Raw genomic sequence first — 15293 nt, forward strand, 5'->3', positions numbered from 1 at the left:
TTCTTCTTAGTAGAATCTGGCCTAATGACGAAGAAAATTTACACTGATTGGGTTGAGAAACACAACAAAGGTTTAGCTGCAACAGCTTTATACCATGAGTTTGAAAGTAAATTTGGGCAACTTGATATTGAAGACCAACAAAGTATGGAAGGTCAAAAGATTGAATTATTCCTTAAGGTTGGAGATCCCATTCTACAAGAGAAGCTTGATGATCACCTAGAAGATGCTACCTCTGAATCAAGAGTCATGACTGCATGGACAGATATTATTGATGCAGTTAACATGATTGCTCGAAGAGAGCAGATGCGACTAAGATTGGGCTCAACTTCAACAACTCCATTGATGGAGTTTGTTCCATCTTCAAAATCCCCTATTCCTTTGACTAATCAACCAACTCTTTCTTCTCTGTTCCTTCTAAAAATGATGTCATGGATGAACTCATTAAAATCATGTGTGACCTTTATCTGAATCTTACAAAAATTAGTTCCAAGGTGGAGAAGCTGGATGTCAAATTTGAAGAACGAGGACGTTCATCAACTCAAAGATCCATGAGTGAAGGCTTTGAGAGGCGTTGTATTTGGTGTGATAGCCAACAACATGACAAGAGGGAGTGTTTTGCCTTCCGTCAGACTGAAGCACAAAAGCTCGTCTTTTGGAAAGATGGAAAAATTCATGCAGCTGAAACTGGTCTTCCATTGGATCCAAAATTTGGCAATGGTGGAATGAAGAAAAGATTAGAAGATTTAGTTGTAAAGAATGCCTATGCAACAATTGATGCAGCTACCTATGGGCTGCAAATTGAGCCAACTAAATCAAGTTTGAAAGCATGTAAAGCTAATGTGCAATCTAAAGTATGGATGCATACACTAGATCAAATAGAATGTGGCAAAGCAGCCAAAGAAGATTTGGCTAACGCCAGTTAGTGCATTCGAGGAATAATTGGTCGAAAAGAACTGATAGATTCTTTTTTCACCTTTGCACATTTGGCTGACGTCAATCATAAAGAAGTCTTGATTGAAGAAAAGAGAAGAAGAGAAGATGAACCAGAGCCTTCCTCTTCTCGCCCTCCAAAACGGGTAACTAGAAGAATGCCTAAACAACCAAAGCTTGCTGAAAATATAATCCTAGATCAAGAGATGGAAGATGCGCCACAAACAAAGAAGACCAAAGGAAAGAAGAAAGGCAAGCAACCAGGCTACAAATTATAGTCTGACATAGAATCTGCAACCGATCTCAAATGAGTCCTAGAAGAACCAATTTTAAGAAGCAAAATTAAATTAACCTTAAGAAAAATTCTTGGAATTTCCAAACGTGAATTCCATGATGTAATTATTAATGTAATCAAAAGAAAAAGACAAAATGTTGGTGATGAAGCTAAAGAAACAATGCATGCTTTTTTGCAAGTTCTTCGAGTTTTTGTGCAGGATGAGAAGTTGACTTCACAAGGAATTCATCTTGAAGCATTTAAAGAATTAATTGCAGCAATTGAAGCTGAAGATAAAGAAAGCATTAAAGAAGTAAAAGCTGAAAATGTAATGGTCGAATGGTCCAAACCAGTTGGGTAGCCCACCTCTCAAAAACAAGGCAGTCTACATCACATGCATGAGGAGGAAGAGACTCAGTTCATTCCAAGCAGTCACTACTCCCGTACGCATTGGGCAAGAGCAACAACGGAGACAGTCGTCAAAATTGGAGAAAAAGAAACACCATGTATTGCACTCTTAGACCATGGTTTTGAGATAAATGTCATGGCAAGGAGTCTCTATGAAAGTGGCGGATGGCCCATAGATGTTGATCCAGGTTGGCAAATGAGAGCTGCAAATAACTCTTCTAGAGAGTTATATGATGCATGTCCTAATGTACAGGTAACTATTGGAGACATAAAAGACAATTTTCACTTTTTTGTTCAAGGCTCTTGTAGTTACCCTATCATTCTTGGGCAACTCTACATTTTTTAGGCCCGCTTGGAAACAAAAGATCTTGATGATGGTTCTTCCTATGCTCGAATCCGAAGCAAGGATAATGAACGAGCTGTTCAATTTCTTACTGTGTGTGTTAATCATCATCGAAACAGAGATCAACTGGGTGATTATCGTGTGCCTCCTAATGCTCAAGAATTCAAGGGTTTTTGCACTGCTATAAAAGGAGGCTATGGCAATGCATCATGTAAAAAGATTGAACCTCCTTATGCTACAGAAACTGTGTCTCTAGCAAATCTGTACGTATGTATAACCAATAGCATGGGTTGTTATAAGTCTTTTCCAGCCATGAATAAAGGTGAAAGAAAATATTTATGTCATGTAAAAAGGGAGCTGAAAACTTATAACATGATGGCTAAAAATGAAGATATTTCAGGCTTTTTTTTTGGACTGATTACTACTAACACATTGGCTGAAATATATGTAGCTGCTCATACAAAAAACAGGTTGAAATCAGTCCATACAAGTATGTACATTGGATTTTTATCAAACAATTCAAGAATTTATTGAGCAGGAAGACATTGGTTTACTCAACAAGGCTGAAGCACAAGTGGAGACAAAATATAAGACGGTGGATAAGAAAGTCAAGCCGACATTGGTTTACTCAACAAGGCTGAAGCACAAGTGGAGACAAAATATAAGACGGTGGATAAGAAAGTCAAGCCTGTGGCAGTCTCATTGCCTCTTGAAAATGAAGGGCTGGTTGATAGGGCAGCAAATCAGCCAAGTCTTCGTGATCCTTCCAACATTGGTTACCAGTTCACATTTGAAAGTATAAAAGAGCTCAAAATAGGTGAAAATTCTTTCCTTTCGCTGGCTGAAAAATATTATTTTATGCAAATGCTAATGAAACATAGAAAAGCTTTTGCATTTCAGCCAAGTGAAATAGGATGTGTGGATCCAAATATTGTGGCTCCTACGGTCATTTTTACGGTCCCACATGTGCCTTGGAACCTCAAGCCTATTCCCGTTCCAAGGGCGCATTTGCCCAAATTATTGGAACTTCTAAATGAGAATATCAGAATGAAGATTTTAGAACCTTCTTCAACACCTTACTCAAATCGATGATTTACCATACCCAAGAAAAATAGATATTTACGATTCATCCAAGATCTACATCCTGTTAATCATGTCACAATCCAAAATGTTGGTTCGGGTCCAATTGTTGACAAGTTTGCTGAAGAGGTTTGACCAAGTTGGGTTAATAGGGTACGCCCTAACCCAGGATATAGGGGATCTTGCCAAGTTGTAAGTCATCCCGGATCGAGTGCTGGATGCATTCGAAAGGAAGGACTCATTCCTTAGCAGTTTGCCAACAAATATGATCAGTGGAAATGTTTGTGCTTGCTACAGATTTTAGAGCACTGTTTGGCTTTGTTTGATCAATGAATTAAAAGATAAATGAATATCTATGCTTCAGGTTGAAGGCCTGAAGGGAGAGGCAACTTCAGTTACCCCCGACTGCCTGCCTAACCCTAACCAAGGGGGTTGTTGATCACACTGGGAAAGTGGACCAAACCCACCGCGAGAGGTCTCTCCGTTGAGCGCTACTTGGAGCAGGAGGATGCTTGGGTACTAGGGGGGCTCTGGCCGTAAATCCCTCGCCTTCCGGGCCCTGCACAAGATGCTAACGTGACTCGGGATTGGATCTCGAGGCCCGCATACTAGTCTACAGGCAGAAACTTGGATTAGTGATCCCTGTGGATTGTTGGATAGCCTTCGAGCAGATTGTGGATAAGCCTACGGGCTAGACTTTTTGTATTTCAAAGATAAATATGATAACCTGTTAATAAGGAACTTGTCTGATATTGTTTTTCTATGTCAAGTGATAAGATTACGTGAAGGAACCAATGCCTAACGAGTTAATTAAAGAAGCTAGTTATTACATGTCCAACTAATGTGTTAGGTAATTAAATAACTAAAACAACCCGAGGAAAGTGCGGAGGATGGGCCATAGGTCCGTCCTACGGATGGGTGGTCCCGGTTGGACGGGAACTTTTCTCAAATCACGATGGACAGCAGGAAGATTGTCAAAGAACATGAACAACAAAAGCATTGACCTAGAGTTATGATTAAACTCGATTTACGTTGTTTTAGGGAAACAGAATGGGACTATGCCTTATGGCAGAGAGGTTGAGCTTTGCATCCCTTTCGTTTCCCATTCTCCTTGAACCAAGTGCAGCATGAATCCACTTCGGACCTAATGTTTCTGCGTAAAGTAGTTCACTTGGGTCCGATGCTAGTTGCTGTTAGGAAATGACCAATAAGGAAAACCCTAATTCAGGTCGATCCTAAGTGGGAATGGCCAGAATACTTCCGCTACATGGCAGACACGGAAAGCCCTAGATCGCAAACCCCGTAACATTCCATGGGAGTGTCGGGCGGATTTTTCTAGACACCCTTTCCGATGGACTGCTAAGACGTGTCTTGGAGATACAAGTGGACACATTACAGTTGGTATCAGAGCAAACCAACAATGGAATTGTTTTATGAAATCTTAATAAGTTGAAGTAAATCAAATGTTGTTGTCCAAACATTTCCTTACCTTCAATGCTGTCCTGTAGAATTATGAAGCGTGGAACAAGTTCTTAGTATTTCGAGTCATGTTTATGACTGCAATGCATTTTCCGCATTATAGACAAAGGGTTGGGATGATGAACATCCTGGAACAAATCTATAATCCATCATCTTTGTACATAGAAGGAAGATGGATGGGTGCTTCAGGAATCTACTATATAGCCGCCCACCGGTTTGTTTATCTACAAACCAACCTAAAGAGGATCAAGTGGTTGGAAGACCTGAAAGTCGTGAAGCTGTTCATTTTTGTGGAAGCTCACGTAAACTCAACTTTACATATGATCCCCACCGACAGGATTAAAGTGTTGGGCCGCCATGAGAAGTATGGATTCCAACGGAAAGGATATCCTGAACCTCCAATGACTTACCGATTCCTGAAGATCCATGACCTGAAACCATACTATTATATAGTTCCTGTAGATAAATGTAATACAACGTTGTTCTCCCCAAACTAAATGTAAGAATTGGCTTATCATCGCAAGAAATGTTGTATTCAAAAGGGCTATGCCTATATAAATACAAATAAAGACTTCTTTTTATCAATGTCTGATTGTGCATAAGAGTTGATAAAAAGTTAAGTAGCTACATTGTTTACGTGATAGCTGAATTAAAGATGTAATACAAATCAATAACGATTATCATATAATAACATTAAGAAACCTTTATCCAGGTGCAACCCCAGGTACAGGTTCCTAGTTCGCCTCCTACATCAAGTACTGCTGTAATCTAGGAGAAGAAGTTCCTTCTCAAGCAGATTAAGCCAGCCGAGTTTGACGGGAGAGGCAGATTCGTCCCACCTACCAATCAAGCTATGCTCGCCAAGTTAAAGCTCATCTACGAAGCCAGGCTTTGGTGGAAGCAATGGTGCAGGGATCAAGGGATCGCGGAGGGATGCGTTACCTGGGAGAAGCTGAAGAAAGCCGTGCAGGGAACATACTTGCCACCTACATATGATTATTCATCCTCTTGCAAGATAACTTGCGTAAGGACATGCCAACTTCATTGCGAGAACTTGGCCATTCCCTTGTGATCCGATCACAAGATCATATGACTCCACACTTGCTGTGCGAGTGTCGCATCGAACTATGAGACAATGGAGTCGCGAAACAATCTGTTTCAGGTTACTAGGCTGACGTCATTAGACCTAGGGTTTCCAAGTTTCGTCTTGTAAGATTCTTAGGGACAAACCCTAGCTCACTTTACGATTACATTTCACTGTCCCTACATTCAGTGAATGTGGGCAAGTATTTTAAGGTATAGGCGTTTCTTGGAATTTAACTTATTCCGAACAAGTACTCCACGGCTAGGTGTTTTAGGTTTATGCCAATTTGGTTAACTCAAGAAGATAATTTCGAGATTACTTCCACATGATTTGTTGACTATGCGTAAATTGATTTTTCAACCCTAACTTATCGGTTTGAGGTCAGGCATAGGTTAGGTTAATTTCAACTAATCTTCCCTTTTCTTTGCGAACAAAATTCATGCTAAATAAGCAACCTTTTTCTTGCTAATTTATGCAGTTGACAATGATAATTTCATAAAGTTTATGCATCGTAAGAATCGTTTCATGCTTTGCACTTTCCATGATGATTCATTGCGATATGGGTTAATAGTGCGAGATGCAATTTATACTTCTAGGCTTAACCGAAGTATACTATTTTAATGGATAATAATCTAGTCTTATAATTCATTTCAATGCATAAGCTATTTTCTAGAAATGTGTTTATACTTTCTTAATTTGCATGTTTCATTTAAAAGTATTGATGACTAAGTTCCTTCGACGTGAACAACTAGGACGAAAATATATCCTATTTCTAACAATTAACCTTGCAAGATTGAATTACAACAATATCAAATAATAATTAGGAAGGAAAACCTGGGTTTGGGGTGAGATATCCACATGGATGCCGGGAGATGACCCTCCCGCGGTTGCGCCTTGGACTTTCTTAGGAGGCATTTTCGTTGTGGAAGCAGCTTAACAACTTCTTTTTGATATTCCACCGTGGCTCTCTTCCGCAATAACTTGCACCGTCCGTCGAAAGAAGTTTTTTTTTGAAAGGCTCCCTCCTTGAAGTCGGGAATTCGAAAGGGTGCTTCAGAATCTTTCACGACTAAGACCCATTAAACCATGGGGATGGCTTAATGGCCTTTATAAACTTCGCACGAACAGGAATAGAAAGGTGTGGAAAAAACACAAGGTGCGGGAGAGCTCCAAGGGAAAATAATAACCGTAAAGGTTATAAGTAAGGGTCTAAGGACCCTTAGGTCAAACTTGGAGGAAAGGGGTTTCAATACACCACAAGGGGAGGGCTAGAGAAGGTTTAAACACGGGGGAAGAAAAAGGGGTGATTCCAATATCCACGCAAAAGGGGGCTTAAGGGTTTATAAAACATAGAGGGTGATAAGACCTTTGAGGCCTTAGTTCTTCCAGGGGGGAAAGGGGGCTTATAAAGGTTAAAAACCGAGGGGGGGGTGTAAGGGGTTTTAAAACCAGGGAAAAGGGATTTATAAAGTCCAAGACAAAAGCTAATGAGTTTAACACGGGGGGGAGGGGGGGGGAGGGAAATGATTCTGAAGCCAAAAGTAAGGGCCTAAAGGAGAATTAAAAACACTAGGGGGGGGGGGGGGGGGGGGGGGGGGTTTCCAAAATGCCATGGAAAGGGGGGCTTAAGGGGGAAAAGGGGCTTAAGGGGGGAAAGGGGGGCTTATTAAGCTCCCCTCTAGAAGCTTCTAGAAGCTTCTACGTTTCTAAGGGGGAGAGTGCAGTCAGCAGCCGTGGCATAGGTCCTCAGCGGCGGCAGGGTGTCTCCATGGCGGCGGCCTATTCGCGCTGCTACAGCAGCTCCTGGTCATCCTCCCCTCTCTCAAGGTCTTCCCTTCTCACACTCGGCATGCAGCATTGCGGCTGTTGCTCTTTTCCCCCTCACGGTAGCGGCAGCGTCGTCTTTACGATGTCTCCTTCCCTGCCTTTTCAGCCTGCGGCCCTCTTCTGGTTAAATAGGGGGGAGGGAGATCCTCCCTCTCCTTCATGTCAGCATGCATGGCACTACCACCTGCGAGCTCCCACCGAGGAGCTTCCGCGTCATTGCTATTCCCCTCCCCTTCCAGCACAACAGTCGGCTGGGGAGGGGAATAAGAGAAAAAAAAATTCATTATCCTAAAGAAATTGCCATATCATTATCCCCCTTTCCTATAAGGGGTAGTTCACGCAAATGTTACAATCTTCTTCTTTCCTTTTTGTTTTTCTTGGAATGAACCATTGGCTTCTAGTGCTTCTCCCCCTCTTCCTTTCTTCTTCTACACATGGTGCTTCTTCTCCTTCAATTTTCCCCCTTTTTACCATAGCAACATATCCTACATAAACATTTAAGGTATGTTTTCATGATTTCCTCTCTCCCCTAGCCAAAGATTCATATCCATTACAACAAGACCTATTCACAAGTGCATATTCCCATACTCTTCTCTTTTTCAGTACACAAGTGATAGCTCCATTTTGATGAGATGCCCTTTGAGTTACGTAGTGAAGGGAGTCATTCTTCTTCCTTCATTGGACAGAAAAGTTGTGCTTGTGATTCCTTGTGGAAGAAAAACCCTATCCTTTGAAGACTATACAAGTTTTTCAGTGTGGGAGTATGGTGGAGGCAAGAGTTCCCTTACTCTGGTGGTCATGGATTTGGAGTCCCATACCCTACCATGGCTAGGCCTCATCCTTGTGATCAAAGTTGTATTACTAACAATTTTGGAAGTGTTTTTTGTTAGACAGTGGTTCTTCTTTGACAAGGTTTGCGAGGACGCTTCACATTTCAGTGTGGGAGGAATATGATGACATCCAAAGAAGCATAAAAACAAGGCACAAAAATGTCCATGCATATATCATAATTTCATCTTTGGTAAAGGGAATAACATTTACATTGTTCCAAAATCACTAAAATACACACTTATATGAGGGGGCCACATCCACATCCACATCCACCATCATAAATAAATGGTATACACAAAAGTGTTACATGCATGCATTTGTAAAGGGTAGGAATACTCAAAATTAAAGGCCAAATGTCTTATAATATCAAATGTATCAAAAAATTTAAAAAAATAATAAAATATGAAGGGATGTGCTTTTTAGGGAAGAGGTGGGGTGGAGTGCACGAGTGGTTATGTGCCTCTTTCCCTTCCCTCTCTTGTCCAATCGCATATTCTCCCTTTTTGGTGGTGCCAAACATTTATTCTCTCTTCTCTCTCCTGTGTCTTTTGTGCAGAAATTTCTCTTTTCCCTTCCCTCTCTTGTCCAATCGCATATTCTCCCTTTTTGGTGGTGCCAAACATTTGTTCTCTCTTCTCTCTCCTGTGTCTTTTGTGCAAAAATTTCTCTTTTTCCTTTTGTTCTTACATAATAGTTGAAGCTATGGATGAAGATGATGAAGATAACAAATTTGTTCATTATTAAAAAAGAGATTTATGGTTTCTTTTTAGTTTTTGAGATTAATGGTGGAGCCATATACATAGATTTTGTGTGCTTTGTCCCTGGTTTTGTGGTTGATTATGTTCGTGGGAGGGTTGCTATCACAGGCACAGTTCACGTAGCAGCATACACGAAATGTAGAGGAAAAGAAGAAGCCTCGGGGGGCCCATTGCAAAGCCTGGTGGTCTATGAGTTGGTCCTGGAGCATTTGGTCCTAGAGTATAGCCAATTGGTCCTGGTTTAGATGTCCTACCTCCATCAGCAGCTCTTATGGAAGAGAAACTTGCAACACAGCATGCAAAGATCTAGAGGCTTCTGACCGAGAATCAAAGGTTGGCTACCCCTCATGTTGCTCTTAGAGAAGAGCTAGCTGTAGCTCAGCAAGAAGTTCAAAGGCTGCAACAATTGTTGACTAGAATTTAAGCTGAAGAGGAGCAACAATTTAGAGCATTGGCTGAGAAATCTGCAAATATGGAAGCTAAACTTTGTGCTCTTAAACCTCTCAAAGTTGACTTGCAAATGTCACAATCTAAGGCTCAAAAGCTCTTAGGTAGTCACCAGGAGCTTGTAGCTCAAGTACGATAGTTAAATCAAGAAATATTGAGGGTTTTCATAGATACTAAACAGATTCTGACACTAAAAACTAAGGTTGATGGTCTATGGCAAGAAATTTAGCATGCAAGGACTACTTTTGAGTTTGAAAAGAAAGAAAATACTAAATTGTTGGAGCAAAGGGTGCTATGGAGAAGAATCTTGTCTCTATGGCTCGAGAGGTGGAGAATCTATGAGCAGAGCTCACAAATGCTAAGAAGAAGGCTAAGTTAGCCAAATCACTACTCTACATGAAGCTCAAGAGGCAAAGAGCAAAGATATGGAATCCATTGGCATTATAGAGAGCATGGGAAGGAGATTAATCCAGTCTTTGGCCATAGATTCTTGAGGCCATCTTGAAGGAAAAATGAAGAAACCCCTATTCTTGAAAAGTAACTCAAGATTAACCTAAACTAAGTCATGTTATAGCCCACATTTTATCCAATTAACCCCAATTTTTGGTTAAAGTTTTCGTCACAACCTGCCAGAATAGCTGGAGCCTGTCATTATCCATTGGTTCATGCCAAGAACCTTCATCTTAGTCATGATTTGTGATAGATCTCCATGTCAGACCACGATTATGGAAGAACTAACTCCTGTGACTAATTTTTAACTGCAATTTTCACTCCCTAGTCTGTGAAATTGGATCAAGTACAAGAAAATGACACTTGACAAGGATCTGATACCAATGAAAAGAAGGTCTATTCTACCATGAAAATTAATAGAAAAATAATGAACTAAACTAAGGCAATAACAAGAAATAACATGAAAATGCTTCAATCATGGCCATGGCATAGACATCTTCCATTATACCACAACACAACATTACCATGGAAGTTGAAATCAAGATACAAGAAAACAAAGCTTGGTACTCACCCCAAGATGGTGATGAACAAGAAATCTCTAAGAAAAAAATAGTGAAAATGTCAAAAGGCCCCTAAGTTTGGCTAGAGCTACCTATTTATAGCAAGCCCTAAGCCCTAGTCCTCTAATCTTATTGCAAATTCTTTCTGTCATTGGCCTTTATTTACTTCATTACACCTTCTGTATCTAGTTACTATAAGTGTTGTCTCTATCATGACTATTATATTGGTTTTGTATATCAATATACACTTGTGGCCTTGGTTTGAGTACTTCCTCTTTGTCGCCATTGTTTTGACGATGTCAGTTTTGGGTACCTTGGATATTGACTATAGAATAGGATGTTGATGTGCACTTGTGTCAACCCTAATTATGACCACACTCTACCATGTGGCGATGATGCTCAGACTCGATTACACATGGCAACCATGATCATCATTCCTTCATATGCTAAGCTGAATATGTATGAGTTTGCAAGGTCCACCTGATGTAGTTCCGCCGGCTCTTGGCAGTCCACATTTTATCACAACACTATCTCTTGAGGCCTCTTCTAACCTCAACAATGATACATCCCAGGCACAAGAGTCCTCTCTACAATTTTTGCAAAAGTGTTGATCGCATTCCACTCTAAGTTATGGCAGTGCATCTGCACTTCCTCTAATTTCTCCCACCACTCCATTGAACCGAGTGAGCCATTTCTTTGCGGTTTGATCTAATAACAATAATCCATGTTCAATGCAAGGACAAATTCATTTAAAACGTTATAGTCGAGAGCGGATCTGGTGTCAACATCATCACCTTGGTGATCTGTAATGAATTCGGATTAATGGATTGAGAATCAACCCCATTCCTAGTAAGAATGGCAAATCAACAAAGGGTAAGACTACTTGGTATCATACACTTTGTGCTTTTGAATTACTACAATTCAATTCTTGGTTTCTTTATGTAGGCAAAGATTACTACACGTTTGTTGGGAAGACCTTGGGTTCGCCAAGCAAGAGTAACCCATAATTGAAATAAAGACGAACTCACTATTCACTAGAATCAACACAAAGTTACTATGTTCTTTAAAGATGTCCTTCCCTCACCACAATGCAGGTGCTATGGCAGAAATAGGCAACACGGTGGAAGGATTGAGTGATAATGAGAAAGAGGAGTTTTTAAAGGCTAATGCAAATTTACAGCCATGGTGTCTAATTAATGTTTTGAAGATTAGTGAATAGTATGTGTAGCCACAGAGCCCACCAGATAAACCCTCGAAGAAGGAGGAAGACCGTATTCCAAAGATTTTCAGAACCTAGAACCCAAACTCTAGGAAATAATGATGATAATGTTGAAGAGATTATCGAAGCTGAGATAACAAAAGTATCAAGACAAGAGAGAGAGTTTGAATCTCAGATGCAAAAGGTCACAAGAGTGAAGGAGGATGAATTACTTTTGGGTTCAGAGGATATTAAACCAATGAAAATCAATGCTCAATGGAGCCATGATTTCAAGAGAAACTCATCAGTTTACTAAATAAGTTCAATGATATGTTCACCTAGGATTACTAAAAAATAAACAGATTGGATCATCCAAGATTCTACCAGCACCGGATTCCCTTGAAGCCATATGATGTTCTAGTCCGAATGCAAAGATATCAAATGAATCCACACATTGGCAAACAAGTGAAAGAAGATTTTGGCTACCGACTACCATGAGTTAGCTTCATAGCTATAGTAGATTGAGCCAATTGGATCTCACCCATTGTCATTATCCCCAAAAAGAACAAGAACCTGTGGATTTTTGTTGACTACAGGAAGCTCAATGCTACCACCATTTAGAATCTATTTCCTATTCCCTACTTAGAAAATATTCTAGATGAGGTGTCTGGTCACAAGATATATTCTTTTCTGGATGGATTCAGTGGGGCTACAACTAGGTTCAATGACTTGCCCAAGATGGTTAATCTAAAATGGGTTTCATTATGGCATGGGGAGTCTATGTGTGTACTATAATGTGGTTTGGCTTAAAAAATTTCCCAACTTCTTTCGAAAGGGACATCTTAGAGATCTTTGGCCCCTATCTATTTGATTTCATGAGAGTCTTTTTAGATGACCTCAATGTGTGGGATAATCATGCTCCACCTGATGCACCTCCAATTGTATCTAATGATATGTTGAGGATTAAGTTTGAGTTTGAAACCTTTAAATGTGTATTTGTTGTTCATGGAGGTATTTTACTTGGATATATTATTTTCAAAGATGGCATTGATGTTTATCCCATAAAGATAGCAACCATCATGCAAGCTATTGTTTTGGATTCACCATCCATAGTTCTTTGATTCTTCAGATATATCTGATGGCATGGGCACCACCTATGACTCTTGCCACATTTAGCTATTCCCTTGAATTACATGTGGAAAAATCTATTTTTAGTGGAATGAGAAAGTAGACCTAGCATTCCAACACCTCAAATTGTTATTATCGTGAGCCCCCATAGTGATTCCCTTGCACTGGAAAAAAATGTTGCATGTCTTTGTTTATGCTTTTGGTATGGCTATTGGGAGCGTTCTCATGCATGAATATTCCAATGGGTGATCCTGCCCATTCTTCTATGCCAACGGAAAATTATCTAATGCAAAGAAGAAATAATCTATTATTGAAAGAAAATGCTTGGGCATGATCTATTCCATCAATTAATTTTGATGTTATTTGCTAGGGTATGCTTTTGTTTTCCATGTGGATCACTCAACCTTGGTTTATCTAGTGAAGCAAAAAAATGTGATGGGAAGATTAGCACGGTGGATTTTGTTTTTGCTACAAGAATTTGAGTAGAAAGTGATACATCAACTAAAAACTCAACATGGTACGCATTTTGTTAATAAGGTCATTAAGCAACTAACTTATTTTTTCTCATTGTACACAAGAAGCCATCACCCTATTATCCACAAGCTAATGGTTTATCAAAACCCACAAAGTGCTTTGTAAGATTTTGACTAAATTGACATATCAAAATCAAAAAGATTAGGAAACTAAGCTTCCAGCCACATTATGGGCCTATTGCACTTCCTTCAAGGCCGCTACCAGAATGACAACTTATAAATTGGCATTTGGCCTAGAAGCCATCGCACCTCTAGAGTATGTAATACCCAGTCTACGGATCATGGTACAAGGATGGCTCATCTCAGAGGAATCTCTTCTCTTTCGGATGGAAGCCCTTGCCCTTGGTGCACAGATCGGTCATTGTACATGCGCATAGTGAGCGTCAGAAGGTCCCCAAGAACAAAAGAACTCTACTTTTTACACAAAAACCAATGAAGAAAGCTTGCACGACATGAACAAGAGACCAATTGGGTGCAATCTCCCCCCATGCCTTGTGTGAGCACTCCACAAAGCATGTATTTAATATATTATTCATCTTCAAGCTCAAATAATAGCCCAATTTACAAAATAGCACGCTTTAGCTTTTGAGTTTGCTTTTGTGCCAATAAAGAATTAAAGCTAATGGGCGCCCAAGAAGTCAGGCGGTACCCAAATACAATGTCCAATACAAATATTTAAATCGTGCGCCCATGCGTATACAAAAATAATAAATAAATATCAAGCGCTTTAATAAATAAGCGTGATAAAATATAGGTGCCATGCCTAAGATACGCGCCCATAAAAAATTGATGATAATTTGAATACATGCTATCCTCCAATGCTTCCCAATGCCACCGCTGCTTGCTCTACACATCAACTGAAGCATTCACAATTGTTAGAAAAATAATACAATTAAACCGACAAAAGTGAATACCTAGCAGTCTTCAGCTACATAAATAAATTGGTTAGAAATCAATTCTAACCTTAATTTATTACGAGTGTGCACTCTAAACTCATAAACGTTTATTAATTTAAATATGTATTTTGCGGAATCACCCGCTATGGAATCACCCATGTACACATAAAATTAACAAAACGCCCGAAAAGGATACGCGTCCCCATCGACTTCTCGCACAAAGAATCCACTTTGTGTATGAGCCCCGGTAATAAAATTTTACGGAATCAATCGCAAAACCTCAGGGAATCCACCGTGGCACGGAATCCACCGTGGAATATGCCTCCTGGCATCATACCCCCGGGGTGGGATAGCAATTGTCCTCAATTGCTATTAGCTCAATGTGGAGCTAACAATGTGGGGAAAGCATTTAAGTCTCTAGCATGCATCCATTGGGCCTCTTCAACAGGATAATTTTTAAACCTGATAAAATATCTAGAATATCTACGCCCAGTTCTAGTAGTCATAAAGCTAGTATCTATAATAGTTTCAGGCTCAAGGATTTTAGTTTGATCATCTAGTAAAGAAGGGTTTTCATAGACAGGGTGTACAGGTAATTGGCCTCTAAAAGGTCGTAATAAACTGATATGGAAGGTGTTGTGTATTTTCCAATGTTGTGGTAGTTCTAGTTTAAATGCATTGTTATTGATTTTGTGTATGATCTTGAATGGTCCATAAAATCTAGGTGCTAATTTCACAACTGGGTGTTTATTTACACTTTGTAATCTTCGTTTTTCAATTCGTAACCAAACATAATCATCAACTTTAAAATTCATAGCCTGTCTTTTCTTATTTGCTTGTTTTGTATATGATTGCTGGGCTTTAGCAATCATATCTTTAACTTCATCAAAAATAGTAGCATGCATGTTAGCAGTATCATCAGCAGTTTGAATTTTGTTTGATAATGATGCAACAGGTGTAGGCAATTGATATCCATAAATAACTTCAAATGGCGCTTTCTTTGTAGTTGTATGTGGTGTATTATTATATGCAAACTGAAGTAAATGTAGATGTGTATCCCATGTGTG

The 15293-nt window shown here is 39.8% G+C and overlaps 1 pseudogene; it reads left to right on the top strand.

Moving 5' to 3' along the window:
• Nucleotides 1-7366: 7366 nt before the first annotated feature.
• LOC148015374 (protein FLX-like 2) lies at nt 7367-9908 on the top strand (annotated as a pseudogene).
• The last annotated feature ends 5385 nt before the right edge of the window (nt 9909-15293 follow it).

The sequence above is a fragment of the Lygodium microphyllum genome, chromosome 24 (genome assembly GCF_053477565.2).
Source record: "Lygodium microphyllum isolate KBCC chromosome 24, Lygodium_microphyllum_v1.1.10, whole genome shotgun sequence".
Lineage (NCBI taxonomy): Eukaryota > Viridiplantae > Streptophyta > Polypodiopsida > Schizaeales > Lygodiaceae > Lygodium > Lygodium microphyllum.